An 11,646-nucleotide genomic window follows, 5' to 3' on the forward strand; every position below is an offset into this window, starting at 1 on the left:
TTGTCCAATCTATACCTCCTCTCCATCAGCTTGTGCCCATTACTCCTTGTTATGCCAGCGGGCGCTAGGGGAAACAGCGTCTCCCCCAAACCCTTCTGGGGTTTGCATTGAAAATATATATCATATCCATTGATTGGCCTTTGCTTGATTTTTTTTGTGTTGTAAAATATAAAACAAATATGAAAACTAGGACAAATATCCATTTGTTAAGTAATAGTGAAGAATAATAAATATGACTACAGGGTCAAATAAATGGAATTTATTTAAGAAATATTCATAAAAAAAATTTAAAGTAGTTTTAAATAGTTTCATATTGTATCCTGAAGATAAGAATAAAGATACTCTTTCTGGAAATTCTTTATATAAATAGATAAAATCATAAAAAACACACCAAAGAGTAGTTCATCATTTACAGACAGTAATTTTAGGTTAACATATTACTTCCTTTACAAACACAGACTCCTGAACTTGGGAGAATTACTTCACTTCCTGTCATAATTTGGGATGTACCCAGTAGATGGTGCTTCTGTAATACTGAAAACCCTGTTACACTACACCAGTGCAGGAATTCAGGTCCTTCTGATACTTCATCCTGATCTCCTTAATGTGCAAAGTGCCTTAAATCTCTCATGAAAGCTTTTCCTAATATTAAAGTAAGTGAAGAGATCTCAAATGCTTAGCAGCTGATTTTCCCTATAGATGAAAATCCAAAGTAAGCCAACTTAATTAAGAATTAATTCCCTTTAAACCAGAGACTGAATTGTTCATTTCTAATTCAGTCTCTGATCAATTATTTGTGCCATGAAGTGATTTACAAGATATGGGGGCAAATTAATTAAGATGACAAAAGCAATTTCATATATCTCATTGGAGAGACTCTGTCCTGTTTTTAAATTTCCACATATTAATAATATGCATTAGCTTCTTTACAAGGTTGTCTCTTATGACATGACTTCTACTTCCTTAACACAGACTCAAACTGCAAATTCTTTACTACAGCCAACTCTCTCTCTCCTCCTGGCTCCAAAGGATGGTGTCAAAACCGTGTTTTAAAAGACTGCATTGACTCTTTAGTAATCTTATGAAAATCATCATATTTAGCTAACAGCTAAGTAGGTGCCAAAAGCCTTAAAATATTCAACATCAGAACTATGAAAATGAAGCTTCTTTTATCAAGGGCATATGCACACATTCACAGGACCCAATCTATGATCACACAATTTAGAGCAAGCTCTGTGATTGTAGATCTGATCACCTCTTGTGCACATGTTCACCAGTGCCAAAAGCCATGTTGCGAATGCAATCCAAGTAAGTTCAGGTAAAGAAAAAGACAGGCAGGATTGGGGCAGGGAATGTTTGGTGGGTTCATGGAAGTGGGTCTGGGGGTGTTGACGGGATCAGGGGACTGATGGGTCTGGGGGATGGGTTGATGAGCTAAAAACAGCCTTATCAAGGTGTGTGGGGGGGGGTAGGAAAAGTGAAGCCTTGGGGCAGTGGTGAGCAGCTGGACTTTTGTAGCTCCAGGGCTGTGCTCTGTACACGTTTCATTAGATCAGGCACAGATCAGCCCAATTTAGGTGATGCACCACCTTAGAAAACTAATTTACAACGGATCAGCCATTTTTTGCCCAATCTAAACTCCATGTTTGGTACTGAGGTTGACCCAAAACTACTTAGGTTGATCTAAGTGCAACACTCTGCACAAACCCTGAGTTATTTTATTCTTATTTCCTACGAACTAAAGGAGAATTATGTTCTCACACCAAATGTTGGTTACTTTTGTTATGAAAAACTAGATTGTGATGTTTAAACAGGATGAAGAGCTTAGAAAATGTTCATCACTGAAAGCTAATTTACAATTCTTTTGAACTAACTTTCTAGCTCTATAAATAGAAGTGGGACAGAAATTAAAACAGCAATATGCTGCCAATACTTTAAGAAATGTTTTTCCTTTTTGGTTTATCAGAAATCCATATGACAGATGCATGAACCTTTAGTGAAGAAGACAGAAGAGATAATGAATCAGTATTTTTGTTCTCCCATTTAATCCAAATAAAACACTTCTTTCTCACAGCCAAATAAGGAGGTAATGTTACTGGGAAGACAAATTATAACTGATCTTTTTACTGAGAGTATTTTTTGTCATTCTTGTGCAATATGCTGCATATACTGACAATATGGTAGTGTTCAACACTTACAACTTAAGAGGTAAGAACCATATAGGAGGAATTTGTGGTGTTTCTCTTCCATCATTGTTAAAATCTATCATTTGGCACAAACTTATCCATTACAAAGTCAAAAAGGTTGCTTTTTGGAAGTATTTTTATTTACCTGTCTTTGGGGTTAAGAAGTACCTATTTATGAAATCCACAATGATTTCATAGATTCATAGACACTAGGGCTGGAAGGGACCTCAGAAGATCATCAAGTCCAGACCCCTGCCCTGGGGGCAGGACGTCAGCAGGGATCATAGGATCCTAGCAAGATAAACGTCTAAATGTCTCTTGAAGGTGTTCAAAGTAGGTGCCTGAACCACCTCCAGCAGCAGTCTATTCCAAACCTTGGGGGCTCAGATAGTAAAGAAGTTCTTCCTTATGTCCAGCCTGAAATGGTCTCAAAGCAATACAACACTTCTTGGTTTCCAATTTTTTTCTTAAATTTTTAGAAAGGTTCCATAAAAAAACCATGGAAAATATAAAAGAGTGTGTGAAACCAGAAGTTCAAACAGATCTGCATGTCTCTGTATATACAACATTGGATTTGAGGCTGCATGGATGAGCAACCTTCAAAGACTGTCTTAAAAGAATACGTGTTCATGTTTTAATTTCCTTTAAAGGAAGTGAGGGGTCTATTTTATTACTAAGAATGCGAGAAAAAGTAAAATAATATGCTGTTAGCTGTGGGAGAATATCAATAGTCACTTAACTTTCCTGATTGTACCATCATGTGTGTAATTAATAATTCCTTCTATTAGTGGACTGATGCTTAGCTGGTGGCCACCCTTGGCTTATCAGACCAGAGTCTGTCATGATCCTAGGGCCTCCTCTGTAGGCGTAAGTGCCCCCATTCTGATTTAGCATTCTTCAGGACAGCATCCACAGATTTTAACAAATGAACTATGGAAACTCCAAAGACTTGCTTTCAGCACGTTACTTAATTATGATTCTTCCACTCATGAGTGGCTCATTGTGACAAATACCTTCTCCTTCAATTAGTAATGAGAAAATACAGCACAGCCAACATATTAGGACATCATTTATAGTCATCATTTATGAAGTCATTTACATAGCTCCAACATTTGGGAAAAGATTACAACTACAATTCTGCTGTAGATATTTGCCTCTATGTAGCATAGTTACACAACTTGTTCACTATATTGTAGCTGGGTGAGAATCATATAGATATAATGATCCAGGAAATATACAAAAGGCAAGGATGTTTTTGATGATTTATGTTCTTGGACCAATTGTACGGTTAGAAAAGATGTAAGACAAGTTTTGGGGCACAAAACATCCTTCCTCAGCTCTAAACCAATCTGAATAATGGCACTTTTGTGCCAAAAAACATGTCTAAGATAGGGTTGGGTATTTGATCATCAAATAAAGTTCAGTCAATTGATCAGTCAAATATCAGTCAAAAAAATGCCAATAGATCCAAGTAATACACAAAGCACAAACTTTCCATTAAGAAATGTATCAAAAACAATAAAAAAGTCATATTTTTGTCAAGAAAACTACACAGAAAGGTAATTTATTCTCTTTTTTTTTTATAAAATTGCTATAATTTTGGTCACAAAATATGCAGTCAATTTACTAGTCAGTTGACAATATTTGACTGGTTTGCCAACCCTATTTTAGAATTTCTCCAAAATATACAGATCCATGCCTTTGATATAAAGGTACCTGAAACAAGTCTCCTCCTTAGTCTCTTCTTAAAAAGCTCCTTTCTGGAGCCCTCTCCTGCTGCTTGGCCCTGCACAGCCTTGTAGCTGCCAGGGCACTGCTGTCAGGCAAGTGGGTGCAGAACAGTTGCTGACCCTGCACTGTCTGCATGAAATTACAATACAATTTCGTGACTTTGTTAGGCAAGCAAATGTGCCTGCAGTTCTGAAAGTCCGAATTACTGAAAAATCTGGGTTACTTTTTATTTTTAAAGTGTAATCTGCTTAGTCAGTATATTGTTTCACAGACTGCAATTAAATCTTTCTACAAATGTATTGATAAAACAGTCCCAATCATGAATAATATGTTGGCTGGCACTTCTACCTCATGGCCCTCTACTCTGGGACACCAACCCCCTACCCCAATTTGTTTATAGTTTTCACACTGAGAAAAGGGTTGGGGTTTTTTTTGCTGGTGGATGGGGAGAGTGGTGGCTTGGAAGTCTTTAAGAGGAGACTAGATAGGCACCTAGCTGGGGTCACCTGACTCCAGTGCTCTTTCCTGCTCAGGGCAGGGGGTTGGACTCAATGATCTACTGAGGTCCCTTCTGACCCTAAAAATCTATGAAAGGCAGGCACAGCTGAGCTGTGGCCTGCTGAGTGGGACTCACACGGCCTGCACTGCCCTCAGGCTCCCTGGTGTGTGTTCCCCAGGGCACAAAATGGCTTCAGGTTTTTATAGCCTGCAGAAAGGCAAAGAGGCAGCCCAGCCCTGAAGCAGGAGAGGGTTCTAGACTTCAGCTCCCTAGTGGTTGGGCAGACCCAGCAGCAAATTTGCTACTGGGTCGTGTCTACATATACGTTACTATACAGTTACTAATTGTGACTAAATTTTCTACCTGCATTTGCACATGTAGATGTATACACTTACTGCACAGTAAACTAGGCAACTGCGCTGTAATGTATCTTGTGTAGACGCGGCCATTGCTCATGATATCCTACATTTAGAAATCAATAGGAATTGTGTCACAGCTTTCAAAGTAAGTGAGATTTCACCACAAATGTCCAAAACATAACAAACTGCATGTGGGCGTGGTTAGTGACAGCAGACTCTGTCAGGATCTTTAACATTTTAGTTCTGCAGTTCAGAGTCTATTCTGTCATGCAACCCTAATGGAGCTGCATATTCAAGATCATTATTGTCATAGCTGTTGAGTGCATAGTTGTTAGTTCCCAGACCTGTACAAAGCCGTGAGTTCATCAAGACCAACAATCTCTTATTTTTGCTTGGCAGACAGGAAGAAGCAATTTGCTCTGTAACATGTGTGACCAACCTGTGGTACATGTGCTACACGTAGCACAGAGTGTCTGTGTGTGTGGCACACATCAAACTGAAGAAGAGGAGGCAGGTAGCAAAAAACAGAGCAGCAGCTCATCTAGGGGAATGGGATGAGAGTGGCACTTGAGGAGGGTTTAATATGTTGCAAACCTGCCAAAAATGTTAGCCCCCACTGCTGTATAAAATGATTCTAAGGCTGACAAGTCAACACATAGGGATTTCAAACAAACAGTCAGTATTTGATCCACAGTCTATCATATTTTCTTTCATATAACATGCCCCAACTATGACACACACACAATTTTTGTAGGCCCCAGGAAGGAAAAAGGAAGATATTATCTTAGAGTATTTGTATGTAACTGAAGTCTGGGGTCTCTGGCAGTGACACTGTGCACTGGGGCACAGGCTTTGTGGCTGAGCACCAGTGCTGGGTTTGGGGTCTTGGGAACACCCTCAGGGGCCAGGGATGGTGGCTGGATGCCAGGGCCTCATCTAGTCATGCCAGGACTAGGGCTATGTGGAGGGTCCAACCCTGTGTGCTGTCTCTGGAGTGCGTGCCAGGTCCAACAGCACATTGCGTTGGAGCCAGTACACATCCCTGGACTTGGCTCACTGGGTCCTATCTGGTACATGGTTCCAGGCCTGTGTGCAGGGCTGGTTACAGGCCAACCTAATATACAAGCTCAATGCAGCACATAGTTAGAGAGAATGACTTCCCCAGGTTTGAAATAAAAAATCATTATTCAACAATGAAAGGAAGGGGAGTAGTGATAGCTACAGCTCCCAGAACTGCAGAAATTAAACCCTGCTGGCCATCCACCATACCCTGCACCCAAAAATCAAATTTCTAGATCCATAGGGAGCCCTTTACCTGGCATATAATGCACAACCCAATTTTCGTCAACTGGTTTGAAGGGAAAAGGTGTAGGTTATATGCAAGAAAATAATATAATATTTTAAATCTTTGAAAATATTATGAAAATATGTCTTTAGGAATCAAAAAATAAATTATCCCCTCTAAGGGAGAGGCAAAAAGGAAAAAATGGTGTCCACCTTTATGTTACTATATATAGTGTTGAAACTGTAAAATAATGAACTATCAGTTAATTAAGCATAGAGATAGTTTCTTTAGTTGTAGGCAGGCAAGGTTTTTTGGGTAGATGTGATATATTTTATTAGACCAAAAAAATAGTTGGAAAATTTTTTTTGCAAGTTTTCAGGCATAAACACCCTTCTTCAGGTACTGGGAGACTCTGCTGGTGTTCTGAGTTCTACAAGGTAGAAAAGAAGCTAAAAGTGCGACAAAAAATCTGTGTAAATAGGTGTAAGTTGGGAAGACAATGGGTAGAGTTAGGAGGGGAGGGGGAGGGACGTAGGAAGGAATGCAAATGGTTCTTTAGTTGTATGTAGTCATACAGTACAATATGTCTAAAATAGTACAGGAAACCCTCACTATTCACAGGTTCGGCATTTGCAATTTCAAATATTTGTGAATGCTGAGCCCACATCTTAAATACACTTACAGAACCTCCTTGGGAACTCTGCACTTGCCGCGCTGGGCTCCCACTGCTGCCACTGGGCTCCCACCACCACCAGTGCAGCTGTGCCCCCCACAGCCACCGGGGGCACTGCATTTATGACATTCATTAACGCAGTGCCATATTTGCAGATTTCACCATTTGCAGGGATCTCAAGAACGTATCCCCCACAATTGGCGAGGGTCGCCTGTACATATCTAAAAGATAGGACAAGATCTTTATGACATAATGATCATAATTGCCAGGACTTGAAAAGTGTGCCTAGCATATCTTACAAGAAGCATTATGCCTATTTGCCAAGGGGGAAATTGGTTGGCTCAATCGATTGATCTATCTATCTATAGATATCGATAGATCTATGAGTTGAACCATGTGCAGAAGAGAGGGGGATTCTTTTTAGTCCCTTAGGGTACCTAGTTAACCATATCTATCTATCGATATAAAATCATAGACACAAATATGGTTTACTGGGCTCCCTCAGGGACTAGGAGTGAATTCCCCTCTGTCTGATGTACATAATTGAACTCATAGATAGGTAGAGAGAGAGATGCAGATATAGATACAGATATGGTGGCACAAATATCTATGTATCTACATAGATATATAGACCTATAAATATATATGGCGGCAAGGATATATGATCAGTTCCACTATATCCCTTTTGTAGCTACACATTCTCCTGTTCAACATGCTTTGATTCAAGTTCTATTTCATGGAATAAACTAGGCACCCTCAGAGACTAGGAAAGAATTCCACTATGTCTTTTGTACACAGTAGAACTTATAGAATCATTATACAAAAAAAAAAAAAAATGACCAATGAGGGATGGAGTTGGTGTATTTCACATGAGTAGCTCCTATTCATGTAAGAAATTCCATTATCACTTAATTAATCTTTAAAACATCTATAAAGTCAGTAAGACTGGTGCAAGTAAGGATCAGTGTCAAGAGCGAAGGTTTCAGAATTGGTTCTTGAGTGGCTAATTTTTATATAAAATTAATATCATTATTTAACTCTGCATTTTATATATGGTTTTAATCTGAACTAAATAGGAAAGGTTTCCACAAAGCTACTTGTAGCAACTTACTGCAAAATGTGCATTGTTTTAAGTAGATGTAGTTGCCACAAGTTGATCAGAATTTAGAACCCCAAATGTTCTTATATTTTCACCACACGGATATTTTTGAAAAAAAAGTCTAATAATGACATTTTAATTACATTACCCATCAGGTCTATGGAGTCTTTATTACACTTAAATAAATATGATGATCAGTATGTTAATTAATCACATCAATACATTTCTATTTAATATTATTGTTTATATAAACTGTTAAAAGCCACATTGTTGTGTATTATTATAATTCTGCTGTCAAGAAATCCAAAGACAAAACTCATACATTTCAACTGAACAACTCCTTAAAACTTCATGTACTCATTTATTCTGGTAGTATGAAGTTTGCAGAACAGTAATTAAATTCTTAAGTGCACTTAACATTACAGTCATTCATGATACTGTAATAAACAAACATGAAAAATATGGGCTAGATGGAATTGCCATTCAGTGGATACCAAATAACAAAGCTGGGAGTGGTTGCAAATAATTTGGAAGACAGAAGAAGAATTCTAGAGGAGCTTGATAAATTAGAGAACTAGATTAGAATTAGAGACAACAAAAAGAAACTAAACAAAAGAGAAATGTAGGGTACTAAAACAAGGGAAGAAAAACAAAATGCATATATGAAGAACACGAGAAATGGACAAGACAGTAGCACTGCCAAGAAGAACCTGGGGTAATAGCAGATCAGATGCCCAAGATAGGTCAGCAACATGCTACTTCTGCAAAAATTTTTAAAAAATAATTTTGGGGGCTTTGATAATATTAGTATTGTGTGCAAGACATGTGAGATATTAGTACCACAGTACTTGTCACTGGTAAGGCCTCAGCTGATATACTGGATCCATTTTAAGAAAGAGAAATAAACTAGAGAAGTTCCAAAGGTCTTTCAAGGAATGGCTGAGAGAACTAAGTAAGTTTAGATTGGAAAAAAGAAGATTAAGGATGCAGGGGGCATGACAGTAGTTTTCAACTATTTCAATGACTGCCATAGAGAAGGGGGAGAACTACTGTTCTTCCTTGCCACAAGAGGTAAGAACATGAGAAAGTTGGTTTAAACTTCAGCAATACAGATTTAGGTTAACTGCTAACTGCTTCACAGTTATTCTATAGAACAGAATACTTAGGGAAGCTGTAAAATCCTGTTTAGTGGAAGTTTCCAAGAAAACACTTGGTAGGGTGGTCTGGGGTGGTTTAGGAATAACACATCCTACATCTGTATAGGGAGTTGGAACAGAAGATCCTTGAAGTACCTCCTATCCATCAGCATATCAAGGATTTTGAAGAGGGTTGCACAGTATGACAGAGTTGGGGGTAGGATGCTGCAACAAAAAAATATATTACTTCCAAGAACCAGGTTAGCCTTTCCTTGGGTCTGGAACCATTTCAGTTTTATACAGCTTGTAGGCAGCTCCCTCCCTTCCCAACTGGGTAGGTGAGTAAACCACAAGTCATACACCAGGTAAGATCCAATCAATAACTTTATTACAATGGCAGATAAATCAATAGCGTAATTTCAATTACTCTAATCATTTATCTAAAAGCTGCAAGTGCATCAGGCTGGACAAAATGTACTCCATACCCTATCCCACTTATTACCTGATGGGTCTCGGGAACCCCACCCTGTGTCCAGGGTGGCGAGACTACTTGCTTTATCAGGTCCTCAGCCTTGTCCTCCTTGAAGTAGTTCCGTCCAAGACTTTGCTCTTATGACTTTTATACCCTTCTGTCTCCCATCCCCATGAGCCCCCTCCAATCACGTGAAGCTTCTAGCCTTATCACCTTTTATGGGTTAAAGCAATCCTCATCTCTTGCTGCTAAGCTGGGTCACCTTGGGCCTTGCCATAGTTCCCCTTTCCATGGATTTTATTTGTTTTTTTCCATATCCATTAGTTGCTCAAAGCAGTTCCCCTTTTCATATTCTCAGCTGATCAGCAGATGTATTAGGTCATCACCCTGTGGCCTCTGGGTTCCGTGAAACTGACCCTCCCTCCAGGTTGTCAGCTTGGCCTACTCCCAGAGGCCTCTTCAGGATGGGCCTTACAACAGCAAGCAAAGACCTTAACTTAGTGGTGGCTGCAAGCCAGGGAAGAGTTCACCTGGATTTCGGTAGTAACATCTCCTTTCACAGTTTGTCCTGCCCCTAGCCCGCTACACCCTGCTCTGATTTGATGGGAAAAGGAACTGAAGAGGGGTAAGACCACATCATCACTGCCCATTTCCATTCTTATGGTTCTAGAATTCTGTGACTTTACTAGGAATTAATTGCATAGCCATGAAGTAAAATTAACAAAGAAATATACAAGTAGCTTGTCTTAAACCCAGATACAAGTAGGTAAATAATGTAGGACAGACCTCACTTACTATACATAGGTATGTCATCAGCTGAGGATCTGACCTTTCATATTAGTGTTGTAGACATTCATGGTATGTATAACCATTAGTTCATAATCACCAGAATAATGTTTACTCTTACATGGCACCATAATATAGCAGCTATATGGAGTTATCCTTTAAGGCCTCAAGGTTACACAGTTTTATTAATTATCTTTCTTACCTTCACATCAGTGGCTTTCATCTTAGATGATATCTTTGTTGGAAATGAAGAAACTATGTCAACAAGAATGTACCTATCCAGAGAAAATGTGAGCTTCTTCACAGACAGGAAATAAATAGCATCTACAAAAAAATTAGCTTATGTAGCTAAAAGTTCAAGTTGTTAAAAAAGAAGAAGTTGCAAAATAGAATACACTGAATCCCATCGTGAAACCCCACATCTTGAACAACAATAACATACATCTCTGGAAGTGCCTTGTGGGAGTTGTTCAAATGACTTAGTATTAGCTAATAGAATTGATTCAAATGTAGAATGATTGTACTGAAAAACTGTTTCCCCAGCCAGTGGTCCTGTTGAGAATTATAAAGCTTTGGTAGTATGAAGTAAAGGAGAATGAATATTTACACAACCGTCCTTAGTGTCTAAATTATCATACAGATGCAATGGAAAGCCTTTTAATTGGGTACTAACAAATTGTTCCCATTAACTTGATGAAAAGCATCATGCCAACGCTATAGTCTACACAGTACCTGTCCAAAATGTTTCTGAGATAAGCATCCATATTTACATATTTTTTAATGTTTTCATAAATAATTACTGTCTATTTCCCTCTTCCTTTATTGATAAGAGTTGGAATGTCACCTTTGCCAGTTGTGATCTCCATATTATACTGATATCTACTTGATTCAAAGATAGTAATAATGTCTTATCCCAGTTGTGAATATTGGCTCTTCATAAATATGAGGATTACAGGATCAGTTCTAGTAACATCAAGTGACCAAACTGATTTAATCTCAAGCAACATGACACAATCTTGTTCCTGCATTCCATTTTTGGGATCAACTTAAAACCTGCTATTTCTTGCTTGCATCCATTGTACAAATAATAAGCAAAACAACAATGGTTACCATATAAAAGATGATCAAAAAACCAACCAGTCTTTGAAAATGTCTAGGAAAATTGACTGCAGAGTTCATAGGTTATGATTTTGACCTACCCTATTTTGTCAATTAATAGTGTACCAGTGAAAGAAGCAAATGTTGTGGAAGCAACACTTCATAGCTTTTGTAACCATAGCAATAAGTAACTGAAACACGATAAAGTGAATGTGATGGGTAATCGATTGATTCCCAGTTCCAGTTAATTATATGCCAACAAAATAAGGGAAGGTGTAGTTTCAACAATTGCTGTATAATTTTGAGATCAATTTACCTATTT

General features: G+C 38.5%; 1 pseudogene; it reads right to left on the bottom strand.

Annotated features, from left to right (window-relative positions):
• Nucleotides 1-10,700: 10,700 nt before the first annotated feature.
• On the bottom strand, nucleotides 10,701-11,405 carry LOC109300934 (annotated as a pseudogene).
• Nucleotides 11,406-11,646: the final 241 nt, after the last annotated feature.

The sequence above is a fragment of the Gavialis gangeticus genome, unplaced genomic scaffold (genome assembly GCF_001723915.1).
Source record: "Gavialis gangeticus isolate Ggan-Ray unplaced genomic scaffold, GavGan_comp1, whole genome shotgun sequence".
NCBI classification, from domain to species: Eukaryota; Metazoa; Chordata; order Crocodylia; family Gavialidae; genus Gavialis; species Gavialis gangeticus.